Genomic DNA, 20,291 nt, shown 5'->3' with positions numbered 1-20,291 from the left:
TTACAGAGGAAAAGCAGAGGTCACAGAAGGACAAGTTGCTGAGAAATAAATAAATGGGAGTGTGGAGATGGGAGACCAGGTAACTAAGGATGATGATGATGAGGTTCCCCAGGAAATAGTAAGATACATAGTCAGGAATAAGGCATAGAGCAGGTTTTGATGTTCTGGCTCTATGGGCAGGCCCTGGAGGTGGAACTCTGAGATGATAGACTGGTTCCTTCCTGTCATGCTCTATCTCCAGTATCTTTAAGAGAAAATTGGGTTCTTTGAAAATATAAATAAAAAGGCAAACCTATTTCAATGATGTGCTGTCTCTTAGCATTTTGCAGTATTTGATCCCATTGATCATACCCTCAGTACTCAATGAGACTGACATATCACTCATCCCAAGCCATCTCTCAGACTTAGTTTCCTCACTTATTGAAAATAATAATGCTGACTCTTTGATTGCCATCTAAACCTGTGATAAATAGCTCTACCTCCTTCAGTTCCATATCACCAACTGCTTACTGATTAACTCTCCATGGATATACCACAACCATCTGCAGCTCAACAGATCCCAACTGAATGACCCACTCACTCTACCTTTTCCCAATCCACTCCTCCATTCTCTCAGACCTCAGTAAAAGCAATCTAGGCTCAAGTCAGAAACCTGAGAGCTCTAATTCATCTGTTCATTTCCCTCACATTAACAGCTCATCCAGCAAGCCCTATAGATTCTGCCACTTCATTCTCTAATTCATTCACTCTTTATCCCAACTGCTACAATGTAGACCAGGCTGACAACATACTCTGTATGGAGTTTAGAAAAGCCTATTGTTTCATCTCCCTGCTTCCATGCTCTCTCTCCTTCAAACTCATCCCACTGGCATTCTGACATTTAAAATCCAATCATCATTCTGCTGAAAGTTTTGTGGATGCTCATTATTCTTAAGATCAAGGTACAATTCCTTTGAAAGACACGGGAGAAAATGATGTTTCACACTGTGACCCTTACCTACCTCTAATGTCTCGACTGACCCCACAATGACTCTTACATCACATCCCTTCCTTTGCAACACTGTGGACTTACACCTGTAAGTCATAACTTCTTGATTCCAGCCTTTCACAGTTGCTGTTCCTCTTGCCTAGCCTTGTCTTCCCTCTTTCCACTTCACTTGGCTTACCCCACTTATTTTTTAGGATCATTATTTGTGACTTGCTTAGCTATATATACCTTGCCTGCTTCCTTGGACTACCTGAGTCCTACACTCACTGAACAGCACTCAATTGTCCTGGACTCTTATTTGTAGCTGCCTTTTCACCAGAGCATAAACTCCATGCAGAAAAGGCCATGTCAGCCTTCATGACTGCAACAGAGCCAGTACCAGGCATGGTACCAGAATGTGGCCAGTGTTTCAAGAATATTTGTTGACTATCCTTCAGGCTGAGATATCACATGCAGCAAAGTTCACAGAGAGAAGCTTTGGAATGAATCTGACCTTACCCTCCTATGTACATATGTGAATATACTACAGTGTACCTCACCATTTTGTATCCACAAGGTGCTAATTATATAAAAACGACTAGAGGTAAATAGCAGAAAAATCATTAGGGCAGAGGGATGGGAACAGGGGAGGGAATGGGAGGGAAAAGGGAAGTCCTGGGGACTGAATTAAAGCAAATTATATTCCAAGATTTTGTAAGTATGTCAAAAAGAAATCCTAATGTTACTATAACTAAAAAGAACCCATTAAAATGCTATTTTGATTGTAGGTTTATAATAAAAAAAATCAGAAAAAAGTTCAAAGGCAGCAAATTCCCTTTGAAGTTACAATCACTACTCCTACTAAATCCTCCCTGAGGAATTCACTAGCTTGAACCATGTACACTACACTAGATTTCGACCCTTTGTTACTGAATACATGGCTTCAGACCCATGGAGAATATTAGACAACTCAACCACACGAGTCTTTATCCTAAACAGACAACCACACATTCTGGTATATGTAACCACACTGACATTTTGCTTCTTGTGTTGATAATCACATGACTCATCGATATCAGTATGAAAAATGTCAATCCAGAGAGGTTTTATAATTTAGGGAGAATTAAAGTAACAAAGGTATTTTCTACCTTTGAGACCTCACTCCAATTATCCTCAGATGTCTACACACAGGGTGCCTTGGAGCTAAGGAAAATGAAGTGGGACATTAAAGCACATGTGAAAGTTCCTCCCCTAAACAGATGTAAGTGAATCCAATTGCTGCGAATTTTTACCCTGCTGATGATATCTGATGTAGTCATATTACTGGTTTTTCACTGGTAAACAGGAAAGGGATCAATGAAGTTTGATACACCTAATTTCTCAGAATGTTGATTCCCTGGGAAACTAGTGGGATGTATCTCTGGCTTCAAGGGTTTAATGAGGAATCATAAAACACAGATACCACTTGCAGAGGCGCAACTGATCAGGCATAAGCATTTCACTGCTCCATCAATGCCACCTCTCGTCTTCCTCACCTCTACATCTGTACTTCTGATTCTGCACTGTATATAAGACTCAAAGAAGAGTTCTTCCAAAAAGTCTGTCGAACATATGAAGCACCTGGTTGTTAATTTTGGTTTGGATTTAATAGTCTGGGTGTGGGGCTCGCTTCAAATTCTACATTTTAAAAGATCGAAATTTTACATTTGGTGGTGCTAACTCTACTGGTCTGCAGACTATACATTGAATAATATGACCATGTTTTTATGTTTTCCCTGTATGGTTTAATTAGCACTAAAATAAATGTATAATTTTTCTTACGGGGGAGTGTTAATTATTTATTTTTAAGAACAGATTTCTGTGCCATTCCCCCATTGAATGTGATCAAAATCTCTTTAAGGGGGCCGATGCATTTTTTTTTTTATTGTAAACAAATGGGATACATGTTGTTTCTCTGTACATGGCGTAAAGGCATACCATTTGTGTAATCATAAATTTACATAGAGTAATGTTGTTTGATTCATTGTTATTTTTTCCCATCCCCCCACTCCTCCCACCCCTCTTTACCCTCTATACAGTAGTTCCTTCCTCCATTACTTGCCCACCTCCCTAACCCTAACTCTAACCCTAACACCTAACCCTTCCTTCCCCCCATTATGTGTCATCCTCCACTTATTAGCGATATCATTCGTCCTTTGGCTTTTTGAGATTGCCTTATCTCACTTAGCATGATATTCTCCAATTTCATCCATTTGCCTGCAAATGCCATAATTTTATCATTCTTTATGGCTGAGTGATATTCCATTGTATATATATACCACAGATTCTTTACCACTCATCAATTGAAGGGCATCTAGGTTGGTTCCACAGTCTGGCTATTGTGAATTGAGCAGCTATGAACATTGATGTGGCTGTATCTCTGTAGTATGCTGATTTTAAGTCCTTTGGGTATAGGCCAAGGAGTGGGATAGCTGGGTCAAATGTAGGATCCATTCCAAGTTTTCTAAGGAATCTCCACACTGCTTTCCAGAGTGGCTGCACTAATTTGCAGCCCCACCAGCAATGTATGAGTGTACCTTTCTCCCCACATCCTCGCCAACACCTGTTGTTGCTCGTATTCTTGATCATCGCCATTCTAATTGGGGTGAGATGGAATCTTAGGGTGGTTTTGATTTGCATTTCTCTTATTACTAGAGATGTTGAGCATTTTTCCATATGTTTGTTGATTGCTTGTAGATCTTCTTCTGTGAAGTGTCTACTCATTTATAGCCCATTTGTTGACTGGATTATTTGAATTCTTGGAGTAGAGTTTTTTGAGTTCTTTATAGATTCTGGAGATTAGTGCTCTATCTGAAGTATGATGTAGGCTCTTTCTTCACATTGCTGATAGTTTCCTTTGCTGAGAGAAAGCTTTTTAGTTTGAATCTATCCCAGTGGTTGATTCTAGCTTTTATTTCTTGTGCTATGGGAGTCCTGTTAAGGAAGTCTGATCCTAGACCAACAAGGTGAAGATTTGGACCTACTTTTTCTTCTATAATCTGCAGGGTCTCTGGTCTAATTCTGAGGTCCTTAATCCATTTTGAGTTTAGTTTCGTGCATGGTGAGAGATATGGGTTTAGTTTCATTCTGTTGCATATGGATTTCCAATTCTCCCAGCACATTTGTTGAAGAGGCTATCTTTTCTCCATTGCATATTTTTGGCCCCTTTGTCTAGTATGAGAAAATTGTATTAATTTGGGTTTGTGTCCGTGTCCTCTATTCTGTACCATTGATCTACCTTTCTATTTTGGTACCAATACCATGCCGTTTTGTTACTATTGCTTTGTAGTAGAGTTGAAGATCTGGTATTGCAATACCCCCTGTTTCACTCTTCCTGCTAAGGATTGCTTTAGCTATTCTGGGTTTCTTATTCTTCCAGATGAATTTCATAATTGCTTGCTCTATTTCTGTAAGGTACGTCATTGGGATTTTAATTGGAATTGCATTGAATTTGTATAGCACTTTAGGTAGTATGGCCATTTTGACAATATTAATTCTTCCTATCCAAGAACATGGAAGATCTTTCCATCTTCTAAGGTGTTCTTTAATTTCTTTCTTTAGTGTTGTATAGTTCTCATTGTAGAGGTCATTCACCTCTTTTGTGAGATTGATTCCCAAGTATTTTATTTTTTTCGAGGCTATTGTGAATGGGGTGGTTTTCCTAATTTCTCTTTCTGAAGATTCATCACTTATGTATAAAAATGCGTTGGATTTATGGGCATTGATCTTGTAACCTGCTACTTTACTGAATTCACTTATGAGTTCTAAGAGTTTTCTGGTGAAATTTCCAGGTTCCTCTAAATATATAATCATGTATCAGCAAACAGGGATAGTTTGAGTTCTTCTTTTCCAATTCGTATCCCTTTAATTTCTTTGGTTTGTCTAATTGCTCTGGCCAGAGTCTCAAGAACGATGTTGAATAGAAGTGGTGAAAGAGGGCATCCCTGCCTTGTTCCAGTTTTTAGGGGGAATGCTTTCAGTTTTTCACCATTTAGAATGATATTAGCCATGGGCTTAGCATAAATGGCCTTTACAATGTTAAGGAATGTTCCCACTATCCCTATTTTTTCTAGTGTTTTGAGCATGAAGGGGTGCTGTATTTTATCAAATGCTTTTTCTGCATCGATTGAAATAATCATGTGACTCTTGACTTTAAGTCTATTAATATGGTGAATTACGTTTATTGATTTCCGGATGTTGAACCAACCTTGCATCCCTGGGATGAAACCCACTTGATCATGGTGCACTATCTTTTTAATATGTTTTTGTATGCGATTTGCTAAAATTTTGTTGAGAATTTTTGCGTCGATGTTCATTAAGGATATTGGTCTGAAATTTTCTTTCCTCAATGTGTCTCTGTCTGGTTTAGGTATCAGTGTGATATTGGCTTCATAGAATGAGTTTGGAAGGGTTCCCTCCTCTTCTATTTTATGGAATACTTTGAGAAGTATTGGAATGAGCTCTTCTTTAAAGGTTTTGTAGAACTCGGCTGAGAACCCATCTGGTCCCGGACTTTTCTTTGTTGGTAGGCTTTTGATGACTTCTTCTATTTCAGTACTTGGAACTGGTCTATTTAAATTGTTTATGTCCTCCTCCTTCAGTTTAGGCAATTCATATGTCTCTAGAAACCTGTTGATGTCTTCGAAATTTTCTATTTTGTTGGAGTATAGATTTTCAAAATAGCTTCTAATTATGTTTTGTATTTCAATCCTGTCTGTTGTGATATTTCCTTGTTCATTCCGAATTTTAGTGATTTGGGTTTTCTCTCGTCTTCTCTTTGTTAGTGTGGCTAAAGGTTTATCAATTTTGTTTATTTTTTCGAAGAACCAACTATTTATTTTGTCAATTTTTTGTATTGTTTCTTTAGTTTCAATTTCATTGATTTCACCTCTGAGTTTAACTATTTCCTGTCTTCTACTACTTTGGTGCTGTTCTGTTCTTCTTTTTCTAGGGCTTTGAGCTGTAGTGTTAGGTCATTTATTTGTTGAGTTTTACTTCTTTTATTAAATGCGCTCCATGAAATAAATTTCCCTCTAAGTACTGCTTTCATAGTGTCCCAGAGATTTTGATATGATGTTTCTTTGTTCTCATTTACCTCTAAGAATTTTTTAATTTCCTTCCTAATATCTTCTGTTATCCATTCATCATATAATAGCATATTGTTTAATCTCCAGATGTTGGAATAGTTTCTGTGTTTTACTCTTTCATTTATTTCTAACTTCAATCCATTATGATCTGATAGAATACATGGTAGTGTCTCTGTCTTCTTGTATTTGCTAACATTAGCTTTGTGGCATAATATATGGTCTATTTTAGAGAAGGATCCATGTGATGCTGAGAAGAAAGTGTATTCGCTCTTGGTTGGATGGTATGTTCTATAAATGTCCGTTAAGTCTAAATTATTGATTGTGTTATTGAGATCTATGGTTTCTTTGTTCAATTTTTATCTCGAAGATCTGTCCAGTGGTGAGAGAGGCGTGTTAAAATCACCTAGTATTATTGTGTTATGGTCTATTTGGTTTCTGAACTTGAGAAGGATTTGTTTGACATACATGGATGAGCCACTGTTTGGGGCATAGATGTTTATGATTGTTATATCTTGCTGATTTATGCTTCCCTTAAGCAGTATGAAATGACCTTCTTTATCCCTTCTGACTAACTTTGGCTTGAAGTCCACATTATCGGAAATGAGGATGGATACTCCAGCTTTTTTGCTGAGTCCATGTGCATGGTATGTTTTTCCCCATCCTTTCACCTTTAGTCTATGGGTATCTTTTTCTATGAGGTGAGTCTCTTGCAGGCAACATACTGTTGGATCTTTCTTTTTAATCCAGTCTGCCAGTCTATGTCTTTTGATTGATGAATTCAGGCCATTAACATTCAGGGTTATTATAGAGATATGATTTGGTTTCCCGGTCATTTGGTTCATTTTTAAAATTTTGTTTATTTATTTGTTTGACACAACTTGTTTCCTCCTTTATTTGACAATTCCTTTAGAATAATTCCTCCCTTTGCTGATTTGCTTCTTTGTTTTTCATCTCTTCCTCATGCAATATTTTGCTGAGAATGTTCTGTAATGCTGGCTTTCTTTTTGTAAATTCTTTTAGCTTTGGTTTATCATGGAAGGATTTTATTTCATCGTCAAATTTGAAGGTAAGTTTTGCTGGGTATAAGATTCTTGGTTGGCATCCATTTTCTTTCAGGGCTTGAAAAATGTTGTTCCAGGCCCTTCTAGCTTTTAGGGTCTGGATTGAAAAATCTGCTGATATCCGTATTGGTTTTCCCCTGAATGTAATTTGGTTCTTTTCTCTCACAGCCTTTAAAATTCTGTCTTTATTTTGTATGTTAGGTATTTTCATTATAATGTGCCTTGGTGTATAATGGGTCTGTTGTAATTTTGTGTATTTGGAGTCCTATAAGCCTCTTGACCTTGATTTTCCATTTCATTCTTCAGATTTGGGAAATTTTCTGATATTATTTCATTGAATAAATTGTTCATTCCTTTGGCTTGTTTCTCTAGGCCTTCCTCAATCCCAATAATTCTTAAATTTGGCCTTTTCATGATATTCCATAGTTCTTGTAGATTCTGTTCATGATTTCTTACCATCTTCTCTGTTTGTTCAACTTTGTTTTCAAGGTTAAATATTTTGTCTTCAATGTCTGAGGTTCTGTCTTCCAGGTGTTCTATCCTATTGGATATACTTTCTATGGAGTTCTTAATTTGGTTTATTGTTTCCTTCATGTCAAGGATTTCTGTTTGGTTTTTTTTCAATATCTCTAACTCTTTATTGAAATGATCTTTTGCTTCCTGTATCTGCTCTTTTAACTGTCAATTGGTGCGATCATTCAATGCTTGCATTTGCTCTTTCATCTCATCGTTTGCTTCTCTGATCATCTTAATTATGTACATTCTGAATTCCTTTTCTGTCATTTCTTCTGCCATGCTGTCATTGGGATTTATTGATGTAACATCTAGATTTGTTTGCAGCATTTTCTTTCCTTGTTTTCTCATATTGTTCAGGTATCAGTGGACCGCTGAGATATTGCAGATTTCCTCTATTGACTTACAATGTCCCTGAAGATTTCTATATATATCCCCCCTTAGCCTTCAGTAGGCTGAAGTCTTGGAGGAAGTTGATAATGCGGTGCTCCACAAGGAAGCTGCCTCTCTAGGAGTGGTGTCCTTCAGGTGGGGTATAATCCCTGCTAGTGGGCAGAGGTGCCTCCACTTGTTGACCAATGGTCATCCAAAGGAGACCTAGGCTGCGGGCTGAGGCAAGGCCTGTTTGGGCCTGAGTGTCTGGTTTTACCGTCCTTGTGGGGAAACCTCACCCAGCAGGGAAGCCTCACCTGGTAGGGAGGTCTCGCTGGTCAGTTCCCTCCTAGTGGTTCCCCTCAATTTACAGCTACCGCCTGGGCTGGGTGCCTTCCTCTGTAAAGTTCCCAGGGGCCCGGCCCTACCTCCTGGGCCTGGGAGCCTCACCCTTCGCAGATGAATCTCCTTAGGCTGCCCCTCCTCAGAGAATCTGCCCGCAGGCCTGGAACCTTTGCTCCGCCCTAAGCCTGTCTCTGTGCGGCTCTAACACCCAGAAGCCTCCTAGATCCTGGGACCCTGCTCTGCACCTAATCGCCTGGCTATGCGGCCCCTCCTCTGAGCAGCCACCTGGGGCCCCGAACAATCGCTCTGAGTCCCAGAGACCCGCCACAGGCCTCTTCCTCCAGACAGCCGCCCAGTATTCCGGTGCAGTCACTAGGAGTCCAAGAAACTCACTTCGTGCCTCCTCCTCCCACCAACCACCCATAGCCCTGGGCAATCAATCACTCGAGTCGAAGTGACCCTCCCCGTTCCTCCGCCTTCTCCAGATAACCCCCCGGGTGTTCAGGAGCGGTCGCTCTGAGTGGCTCTGAATCCACGTGACCCGCTGCACGGGTCCTCTGGGCAACCGCCCGGAGCTCTGGTGCAGCCACTCAAGACCAAGCGACCCACCACGCTTCTCCTCCAGGCAGCCCCCCTGTGTTCAGGAGCTGTCACTTTAAGTCCAAACAACTGACCACTCGCCTTCTCCTCTGAGCAGCCGCCTGGAGCCTAATGCAGTCACTGCGAGTCCAAAGGACCCGCCGCGCTCCTCCTCCTCCTCCTCCTACTCCTCCGGGCAGGCCCCGGTGTTCAGAAGTGGTCTGAGTCCAAACAGCTCGCCACGCAGCCCCTCCTCTGGCAACCGCCTGTAGCTCTGGTGTAGTCACCCCGAATCCAAGCGGCTGCGCTCCTCTTCCTCCTCCTCGTCCTCAGGGCAGGCCCCGGTGTTCAGAAGCAGTCACCCTGAGTCCAAACAGCTCGCCGCGGAGCTTCTCCTCTGGCAACCGCCTGTAGCTCTGGTGCAGTCACTCCGAATCCAAGTGGCCACGTTCCTCCTCCTCCTCCTCAGGGCAGGCCCGGGTGTTCTGAGTCCACACAGCTCTCCTCGCCACTCCTCCCCTGGGCAGCCGCCGGAGCCCCAGTGGTTGCTCCGAGTCCCAGTGCTGTGCTGAGCGGCCTCCTTTACGGCGCTCCCAGTTGTCCGAGTTCACTGCTCCAGCGGGGGGAGGGGCGTCTCGCCGGCAGCTCTACTTCACAAAGTTGCCTGCGTTCCGGGACCACCGTCCCATCCGGGACGCCTTCCCAACGGGTGAGAGTCACCCGGCTGCTTTGAGTTGGTCCCAAGTGTCTCAATATCTCTTCTTTTGAATCCTGAGTCCTGGAGCAACATGAAATGCAGCCACCCTCTAGGCCACCATCTTGAAACCCCTATGGCATTTTTAAAGCTCCTTGAATACTTCAATTACATAGGCAAAGATTTAGAACCTTTGTAAATGCCTCTCATAGACATGTCAGTATGCTAAATGATACAATCTTCAGAAAATACACTGCATAGTAATACTAAGGAATGCTATCATTAATTAAAAGATTGTAAGTGGTAAAATTTAATCAGAATATTTCCATAGTTCCACAACACGGAAAATTCTTGGGAAACAGGGATGGAAAACAGGAATTTATCATATCTGAAAAAGTATCCTGAAGAGAAAATGGGAGGAGTGCAAGGGGAGGAGGATGACCATGTGGGGAGGAGTCTGCAGACTTTCTGTTCAAAGGCATTGTTGGAAGTAGCCATGATCTGAGGCTGGGGCCCCACCTGTCAGCCCCCAGGGCTCCTGTGCTAGACTCTGGCCCTCTGTTCCTTCCCACTCAGAGCTTTCCGGACAGGTGCAGTGGTGGCCAGCTCACCATGTAAAGAGCAAAGGATATAACCTACACACACAGAACCATCTTTGGCCTTCTCAGATTTTAACAGTGTCCAAGACATTTTATAATCACTGTCACGGATCTGTGACAGGAACTATGAGTAAGTGCTCTGAACGGACTTGGAGCAACTTTGCCCATTCTAAGAGCTTGGAGCCACTAACTCTCATGGTTTACTTAAATATCTAAGATAATATAGGTGAGGATCTCCTTTGAAAGTCTTTCTCTGATCTGGCCCACCCTTCTTATTTACATGTGTAGCACCCTGCTTATACTTCTGTCATACCACAGTGTAACATTCATGTATCTGTCTTTCTGAGATTAGAAACTCTTTGAGAAAAGGAGCCATTTATCACTTACATGTCACATTATATCCCTTGCACCCAGGGCAGATCTTGGTACAGGAGGCTCTCCAGGTTAGTTAAACAAATGAACAACTTTACTACCTGAACTAAAAGCAAACAAAATGTTTCAAGTACTAAACAAACAGAATTTCTATCACAATGAAATAACAGCCTGCATTTTTGTTGTGTTGGCACAGGCTCTGCAAAGAAGGCTTTTAAAAATACTCACAATTTCATGAAATACAGAAAGCAGAGTATTTCTCCCATCTCTCTCATGAGAAAATTTCTTGAACAATACAGGCCAGGTGCAACAGCCGAATCGAGGGACAGCTTAACCACACTGAAATAAGGGGGGAAAAGAAAATCAATGTTGGAAATGCAAATAAAATGTAACAAAGAAGCTGGTATTTAAATAACATCCCACATCAACCTCTTATAGTTCTATTTACATTAATAAAGAAGACATTTTAAAAAGGAAAGATATTTCTGAAACAATTTTATACTAAAGAAAAATTTGAACCCTTTTTTATTTAGAAACAGATTATATGTCAAGTTCGTACAATTGACAATGGTGGGCCATCTGAAGCTTTTTCCATAGACTGTGTTCTCTATGGTGGTTAAATGCCCACACCAGTCTACTGCATTATAATAATAAGTACATTATTATAACAAGCATCACAGTTTAATGGAAAAACACTGAATGATAACCTTCATTGATGAAGTCTTGTGTTCTAGTCCCAGTTCTTCATCTTACTACTGTTTTGCAACTTCAAGAAGACTGGTTTTTAAATTTATTTTTACTGTATGTATTTAGGGTACAAACAAGATACATACATATATGGTATTGAAGATGTGAAATAATTAGTACAGATGAGCAAATTAACACATTCATCACCTTCCTCGGTTACAGTTTGGATGTCGTAAGAGTACCTAAGACCTACTCTCTGCAATTTGCAACACACGATATGTTAATATTAACCTCAGTCCCCCAGCAATACGTTCATTTGATCTCTAGGCTTATTCATCCTACAACAATGAAAGTTTGTACCCTTTCACCTACATCTCCCCATTTCTTTCCCCTTGAACAAACTGTTCAACCTCTTTACAAAGCTTTTTTTTTTTCATCTATAAGATGCAAACCCTAATCTATGCTTTGCTTCAGAAATTTTTATCAGATGACATTATATATTCCTTCAATAACCATTTACTGGGTACTGCTAGTGGGCCTTTGATATTTTGAGGTCCACTTACATTTGCCCTAATAAGATTCAGATTTTCCTTTAGGAAGCCTGTAATGGAAACCAAATCAATTCCATTCTTAGATTTGGATGAGCTTTGTACACACCCCATGATGCAGGGGTGACCGGTGACTGACTTAAGCCACTCAGCATGTTCCATTCCCAATCTACAGTTCAGGGTTTCAGCTCCCAAGTTCCATCTATTTTCCTGTAATTGATATAATCTCATTCTTCTTTATGGCTGAGGAAATCTCAACTGCGTACACATCCCACATTTGCTTTTTCCATTCGTCTGCTGACAGAGACCTAGGCTAGTTCCATAACTTGGCTATTGTGCATTACACTGCTATCAACATGGGTATGCATGTATCACTACAGTTCTACAGTATGCTGACTCAAGTTCTTTTGGACAAATACTGAGGAGTAGTAGATTTGGGAAATATGGTAGTTTCATTCTCGGTCTCCTGAGGAAACTCCACACTGATGTCCACAGTGATTGTACTAATTTACACTCCTACCAACAGTGTATGAGTGATCCTTTTCCCCCATATCCTTGCCAGCATTTCTTATTGTGTTTTGAAGATTGCTATTCTAAATAAACCTGCTACACTCTGAATAACCTACTGAACTACAGTCAATCACTCAGTTTCCAGCAGCAGGAAAACAAATAAAAGCTCCTTAAACTGCCATAAAACATCATGAAAAACAGATAAAATATATATATTATTTGAACATTTTCTAAACTTTATACTGTAAATTTTATAATACATACCATTCTAACGTTCTTTTTGTGTGTATGCTGGGAATTGAACCCAGGGGGCATTTAACCACTAAGACACAACATCAGCCCTTTTTATATTTTATTTAGAAACAGGGTCTCACTGAGTTGTTAAGGGCCTCACTAAAGCTGACTTTGAACTCACAACACTCCTGGCCTGGCTTCAGCCTCCCGAGTCACTGGGATTAACATTCCTTTTTTTTTTTTTTAATTTAAATCTTTTTTATTTTTACAGACTGCATTTTGATTTATTGTACACAGATGGGGTACAACTTATCCTTTCTATGGCTGTACACAATGTAGATTCACACCATTCATGTAATCCATATACATAGGGTAATACTGTTTCCTGATACTATCTTTCTGTCCCCCATCCCCTCCCACCCCATTTTCCTCTACACCATCCAAAGTTCTTTCATTCTTCTCTTCCCCCTGCCACTCCCCCTCATTATACATTGTCATGCACTTATCAGAGACAACATTCAGCCTTTGGTGTTTTTGGGCTTGGCCTATTTCACTTAGCATGACGTTTTCCAACTTCGTCCATTTATCAGCAAATGCCGTAATTTTATTCATCTTTATGGCTGAGTAATATTTAAGAGAACATGTCTAACGTGTTTAAAAATTAGGAAGACTGTGCAAATTTTTGGACATACTTATTGGAGAAGTGAGACTAGAAACATCTCAGAAAGAAATTAGAACTTAGGTTCAAAGCCAAAATCATCTAAAAGAAGTGAAGTTAGTGGAGGGGAGAAACACACTAATATAAAAGAAAAGACAACATGTTAATTTTAAGAGAAAGAAACTAAAATTCTCTTTTCCCCTTCACCAAATACCTGTGAAGACATGGAAACTTCTGGTTCACAAGTATTTAAGCTAACTTTAAATTATCAGTAATTTCCAAGAAACTTAGAGACCTCAACAGGTTATATATTACAAGAAATGCTAGAGTTCTTCAAGTTGAAACAGAAAGGTGATAAAGAGCAACAAGAGATTATACGTATGAAACTCACTGGCAAAGTTAAATAGGTAGATAAAAACAGAACAGTCAGCCATCTGTACCCATAGGTTTCCACATCTATAGATTCAACCAACCATAGCTCAAAAATATTTGGAAAAAAATAGTGTCTGTACTGAACAGACTGAACTGTACTGTATAGACTTTTTCTTTGTCATTATTTTTCTTTTTTTTTTTTTTTTTGTGGTGCCGAGGATCGAACCCAGGGCCTTATGCATGAGAGACAAGCACTCTACCGACTGAGCTATCTCCCCAGCCCTATTATTTCTTAAACAATATAGTATGACAACTATTTACACAGAATTTATATTGTATTAGCTATTATATAGAACCTAGAGGTGATTTAAAAAGTACAATGAAAAGTACAATGAAAAGTCCCTAAGTTATATGCAAACATTATAACATATTTATTAATATAGAAATTTCCTAAATGCAATTCTGTCTAAAAAAGGAGGAAAAGATAAAGGAGGGGGAAGTGCAAAGAGGAGGGGAGGGAAAAGACAAGAATAGACAAATTTTAAGTAGACTCACCTCCAACCACTTTGGCTTCTTACCGTATTTGACTGAACTGATTTAAGGACAGAATCTTGACGTCTCAGGGGATGAGAAACTGAAGGTGGTATTTGACTTTCAAGGAAATTTGTCCTGTTAAATATAAATTATTTGTTTTCAAATCAATAACTGTAAAATATACACAGAAAAATGACATCAGACACACATTTATTGGCTTATGTATTTTCAACATACGCTGTGTTCACTGTTTCCATTAAAGCAGCCTCCTCTGGATTCATAGCTTCCCAGGCCCAATCTCAAAAGAATAACAACACATACAAAAGGAAAACAGGTAGCATTGTTCAAAACAAGTATTTCAAATTCATTTAACTTGGGAAGTGTAAAAACTTGCAGATAAAGGAATCGTCTTCAATAGCGCTTTACTGTTGAATTTGCCATAGCCTGCCCTAATGACTTTTAGAGATGTCTTTCTTCCCCTTCGTGTTTTAAACAAAGATAATAAATTCTAACATAGAATCTTGTACTTTGTAACATAAAAATTCTGATATTATATCTTATACTTTATAACATAAATGCAGTCTATCCCAATTTTTATTCTATCCCAAAGCAAGAAATACATCATAACCCATAAGACACACACACATAATATGTGTGAGAGAGATGAACAGAGGCAGACAAAAAGGTTAGAGAACATAACAAAATTTCACCATCAAATCTTATCCTTCCTAGGAATGACACGTTCTGGTGTTTTCTATCATACTCTAGTCTCTTCTATTTCTTTTTTTTTTTACAGATTGGTTATATTCCAGCCCAACTACTGAGTCAAGACAAAAAACTGGAAAACACTCTTACCCCGTGTAAGAATCTTATTGTATCTGTGGCAAACAGTAACTACAGTAACTGCAGTCAGAACTTAAAGGGTTCAGTAATTGAGGAAAATGCACATCTCCTTATGAAGTAGTTCCTACTTGCTATCTTTCAAGGTCAACACTCAAGCAACTTATAATATTTTTTTAAGTGATGATGAACATTTTCATTTTTTCCATATTTTTATTGGTACATTACAGTTGTACATAATGGTGGGATTTATTGTTACATATTGATTGTACATACAATATAACAATATGATTTGGCCAATATCATTCCCCAGTACTTATCCTTTCCCTCCCCTTCTCCTCCTCCATGACACCTTTCCTCTTCTCTACTGATCTCCCTTTGATTTTCATGAAACTCCACCCTCCACACATCTTTATTTTCCTTTTTCCTCTCTAGCTTCCACATGAGAGAAGACAGATTACCCTTGACATTCTGAGTTTGGCTTATTTTGGCTTAACAATGTTCTGAAGTTCCATCCGTTTTCCTACAAATGGCATAACTTCATTTTTATCTGTGACTGAATAAAACTCTGTTGTGTGTATATATACACCACATTTTCTTTATCCACTCATCCACGGAAGGGACACCTAGGCAGGTTCTACAGTTTGGTTATTGTGAATTGTACTGCTAGAAAGATGGCTATGCATGTTTCACTATACTACGGTAACTGTAATTCTTTTAGGATGAATACTAAGAAAGGGTATAGCTCAGTCATATTATGGTTCAACTCTAGTCTTTAGAAGAATGATGGTGAAGTTTGTAAAGGTACAGGATGACCAGATATATGCTGACTTGTGCTTCTCCACGTGAATTTCTAATTGTCTATACATAAAAATGGGAATAATAGGAACTTTATGCCTCAAATTCCACTAACATGGAAGAAAAAAAACAACTGTAGAACTATGCTAACGTCTATGCAAAAACAGTCAAAAAATTAACAAGTACTGCTATATATAAGAATTCTAGTTGCATAATATTCTATTAATAATTTTAAGTATCTCCCAAATTTAAATGTATATAGTCATCATGCAATGAATACATTTCCAAATGTCTGCCTGACCATGCCTTCATCCAGAGGGAAATACAAAGTCAGCAAACCTATCTCCCAGCACTCACCACCATAGCCAACTGGTTCAGAAGTGAGAGTCCTACCCATAAAAGGAAGTCAGGATTTTAGTGGTCTCGCTTAAGTGATAAAATGAACCAAAGCCTCCCTGTCTCTAGGATTTAGTCAAGAGACACAAAAAGCAGTCAACCAGGGACCTCAGAGAGCTACAACTAAAAGATTATGTAAACTCCTAGCAACAGAAACTTAGTTCATGTGCTAGTTGAAGTTATAAAGAAGCAAACTGGATGGGAGTGACTTAGTTCATTTAGGCTGCTATAACAAAATACCTTTACTGGCTATTTTGAAAATAACAGAAGTTACTTTTTAACAGGGAATTTGGGATGTCCCATATCAAACCACCAATAGATCAGGTAGCTGACAAAAGCTCTCTCTCTCTGCTTCACAGATGGCACCTCTTACATGACAGAAGAACCATAAAGCTCCCTAAGATACATGCACATTGTGTGTCAGGAATCCCATGCGCGAGGGAAGAATTTTCATGATGTAATCTGTCCTACAGGTCCCATCTTTTAAAACTACTATCACATTGCTGATTGAGTTCCAACAGATGAATTTTCACACCATAGCAGAGAGTAAAGAACCAGCAAATGAAGAAAGGCAAAAATGCCAGAAGAGGAGAGAAAAGAAATTAGAACCAACCATCAGAAATTCCTGGGCTTCTACCCTTCCTAAAGTCTATTTGTTTTTCACATTTTTGCTGTGTTCCATGCATACTTTCCCCTGTTCCTGGGACAACTTGAGTTTCTCCATTCTTTACTACTAAATGTACAGATCACAAAATCTATATCTGTTTGGAAAACAATAATCTTTGCAATGTAGGTTCCTAGTTCATTAGAACAAATCTAAGATACTCCATTGAGAAGCTAAGCAACCCTTGTACACAGAAACTCAAACTCTTTTACCAGAACATTCAGGAAAAGCCAAGAAATCTCTGTATTTCAAGAGTAAAAGAAGGAAAAAAAAAAAAAAAAACCTTTCTATTCTCATTATAATTAAGTAAAATTTGCAATTTTCTACAATCCCAGTTCTTCCTGAAAAATTTCTACTCATTTTCTTACCTGTTGGCATAGGAGGGAAATCATAACCGTCAGAAGCAGTACTGATACGTGGATCATTTTTAGGTGCATTAGATGTTAACAGCTGTCTATTCCTCTTCTTCTGATTGAACAATGGTACACAGAGCCTACACTGAACACACCAATACATTAGTACGTAACAGAAAGGTAATCAGATCTACTTATAGATTAAGTACTAATATATGATGCACAAATTAAATGTCTACTCCTGTATGTTAATATACTTATTATAGATGTATTTCTATGCCCTTGAATAGACTTTTACATTCTTTTTAAAATCCTAGAGCGCCTCATTTTTCTCTATAAAAAGTACTGTTTTGTTCTACCTTAACATTGCTTTAATTCCTCCTGTTTGGAATTAATTCCCATTTCTTCTCTCATCCCATTTTTGGTTTTCCTTCTTTCTCTCCTGTGGTTACCTATTACCATATCAACTGTAGAGAACCCATGGTGACATGGTGACATGGTGACAGAGGTGAGGAAAAATCAAACTTTGAACCATGCTTTTTACAACCCCCACCACTCCCTGCACAGAGAGCACATCTTTTAGGGTCATGATTATCCAAGTTTAGTTTGATTTAGATTTAATCTAGAATTTTGCTTAACATGCAAGTTCTAAGACCATAAACCCATTCTTCTAAAATTTTATTTCAATAGATTTGGTCTGGAGCACAAATTGCAATTTCAAAAAGCACCCCCAGTGTCTGTAATGGTATTTTATGGGTAATTTTAAGAATGCCTCAGAAAAAGACAATATTTAATCCAAATGAGAAAGAAAGAAAACTACCTCTACTTCCTCCACATGGCAGAAGTAGGATCGCAAGTCAGGCCAAAAGTCACAATGCATAGACTTTAAACCTATAAGGAAACTCAGAGGAAAAGAGGTCCAAAAACTCTGTCTATGGCTTCAAAGGAAGTCACTGGAAGAACCCAGATAGGACACAAGCTTCCTCAATCTTAGCTCAGATCTCTGGCCACTATACCATTGTCCAGCTGATCTGCCACCACTCTACTACAGAATACTGACTTTAAAACCTCTCTGATCAAATATTAAATTCTCTAAGCTCTTGAATCAGACTACCTGGATAAAAGTTATGTATCTGAATTATAACTTCAAAGTGTAAACATGGCCTATTTCCTTAAAATCTTTGTGCCAATATGACACAAAATGAGAGGCAGAATAAGATAATTATTAAGACACAAACTCTACAGCCAGATTCCTAGGTTTACATCCTGGTTCTACCACTTCATACATTTCTTGTTTAACCACTTCATGTCTTGGTTTCTTATAGGAAAAACAGGGATGATGATAACGACCTATCTTAGAGGGTTGGTGGAAGAATTAAATGAATTAATATGTATAATTAAATGTCTAGAAACATTCACATTAATAATAGTTATTATTATTTTCATTGTGCATCATACTCATTCCCTGGTTCCCATCATTCTTGCCCTGTCCTTACATTACCTAATAAGTTAGGAAAACAGAAGTGATAGCTCTTAGGAAACACAAGTAGTTCTGGAAATATTTTTACCAAGTCAATCACAAACACAATGAAAATAGATCTATTAGTTTGTTTTTATCTTAAAAGCACAGAACAATTCAAGCACATAGGTTCTATAGAACACCAGAGTGAATCTAAGTTTTTATTTCTCTCTCACCTCTGCCACTAAATACTTTTGGTTGAATGAGTTTTATTTTACCTCCTTGGAACCAAGAAGAAAAAGAAGCAAGACTCAATGTTTCATCTTTCTTCAAGTTCCTTCCAAAATGTTTCACCTACAAACTACTCAAGCTTTATATGGCATATACAAAATAAAGGAGCTTCAAAAATAAAGTTGTTCAATACCTGCTATACTTCAAGTTGAATTTTCACTTAAGTTTCTCTTCATTTTCTTCTATATCAGTCTATTAATTTTTGTTTTGCCTTCTAAATTCACAAAATGCAGTTGCTGGACCAGACCCGCAAAGAAAGAATCTTGTAAGTCATGTTGTACCAACAACAAAATGAACTCCGGCATGCTGATTATGGAAATTATGTTTGAAAACTACACTGAAACCTTATAATGTAACCGCTGTAGGGAGTCCTTTGCTTCTGAGTCATTATTTACAACGAAACTCAGTTTTTCCAGCTCTGTTCAAAAGAAGTTTTGCCTGGGGTGACTATAAACTTGCTTTCTAATATGTGCCGATTTTCACACTGTCTATAAAATTTACTTCAGAATCAAGGACACACCATGAGAATTCTGAATCACATCTCTAAAGAGGGAAATGGACTACAGCACTGGAAAACTCACTGGTAGGAAATATTCAGTACTGAACTAGCCTCATGAGAACATGGTCTATGTCCTACTTCATGACACTATACAAATCACCTGTTTTGGCCATTGATTTAATACGCACTTAATATCCAAAACAAACTCAATGATAAATTTCCACTCAGTTTTCACAATTTAAACAAATGAAATAAAGTTTTTTTTTTCCTGATTTTTTTCTTTTCTAACGTATTTGCTAACCTATAGCCTCCTAATACATTTCAATCTCAATTCAACAAATATTTGCCCATTGCATGTGTGAAAAGGAAAGATGCAAGTTTAATTTAGATCATTTCTTCTCCAAATTACCTACCCAATAATACACACATAAACACAACTAAGAAATGATGCATGTGAGACTTAGGTAAATATTAACTTCCAATTATCACCGTAGGAAGAAAACATGGGAAACATGAGGTGAAGGGCTGCGTCTTCTGTTTCTCTATCTTGACCTGAAACTAGATATGGTAGGCCCTTTTGAAAATATTCTTGGTTCTATTCTAGGAACCAAAACAGAAGTTATGCCACTTTTCTCAACACAGAAATACCAATGCAACGTATATCCTAAACTCAAGGGTGCTTACAAGGGCCATTACATCATTACATGTACATTTCAAGGGCCATCACATCTATGATCAAGACAAACGTATTTTAAAACAGAAATATCCTCCCCTGGACCCCTAGGTGGCCCAATTCCTACTTCCAGTCGGACCTGAGAGG

The 20,291-nt window shown here is 38.5% G+C and overlaps 2 long non-coding RNA genes and 2 pseudogenes across 5 annotated transcripts in view; 1 reads left to right on the top strand and 3 right to left on the bottom strand.

The window, feature by feature from the left end:
- Positions 1 to 228, bottom strand: part of LOC306657689 (olfactory receptor-like protein I9) — a 13,605-nt pseudogene extending 13,377 nt beyond the window's left edge. Inside the window, exon 1 of the transcript in view lies at positions 5 to 228. The product of the transcript in view is annotated as an olfactory receptor-like protein I9 (transcript). The remainder of the gene's footprint in view (positions 1 to 4) is intronic.
- Positions 1 to 20,291, bottom strand: part of LOC306656245 — a 528,984-nt gene that overhangs the window by 424,856 nt on the left and 83,837 nt on the right. The gene's annotated exons all lie outside the window — the stretch shown is intronic.
- Positions 1 to 20,291, top strand: part of LOC306656224 (polyunsaturated fatty acid lipoxygenase ALOX12-like) — a 421,309-nt pseudogene that overhangs the window by 337,126 nt on the left and 63,892 nt on the right. The gene's annotated exons all lie outside the window — the stretch shown is intronic.
- Positions 10,857 to 19,248, bottom strand: LOC306656249. 2 transcript variants are annotated; one of them, XR_013762457.1, is made up of 5 exons: positions 19,106 to 19,248; positions 17,238 to 17,362; positions 14,409 to 14,469; positions 14,193 to 14,306; positions 10,857 to 10,967 (listed from the first exon to the last, which is right to left on the bottom strand). It is a non-coding gene; the product is annotated as an uncharacterized lncRNA (long non-coding RNA). The 2 variants fall into 2 exon arrangements; XR_013762458.1 differs by lacking the exon at positions 19,106 to 19,248 and adding an exon at positions 18,043 to 18,831.

The sequence above is a fragment of the Sciurus vulgaris genome (genome assembly GCF_902686455.1).
Source record: "Sciurus vulgaris genome assembly, chromosome: 3".
NCBI lineage: Eukaryota > Metazoa > Chordata > Mammalia > Rodentia > Sciuridae > Sciurus > Sciurus vulgaris.
The sequence above is the reverse complement of the archived record's forward strand: the minus strand, read 5'-3'. Positions and strand labels throughout refer to the sequence as shown.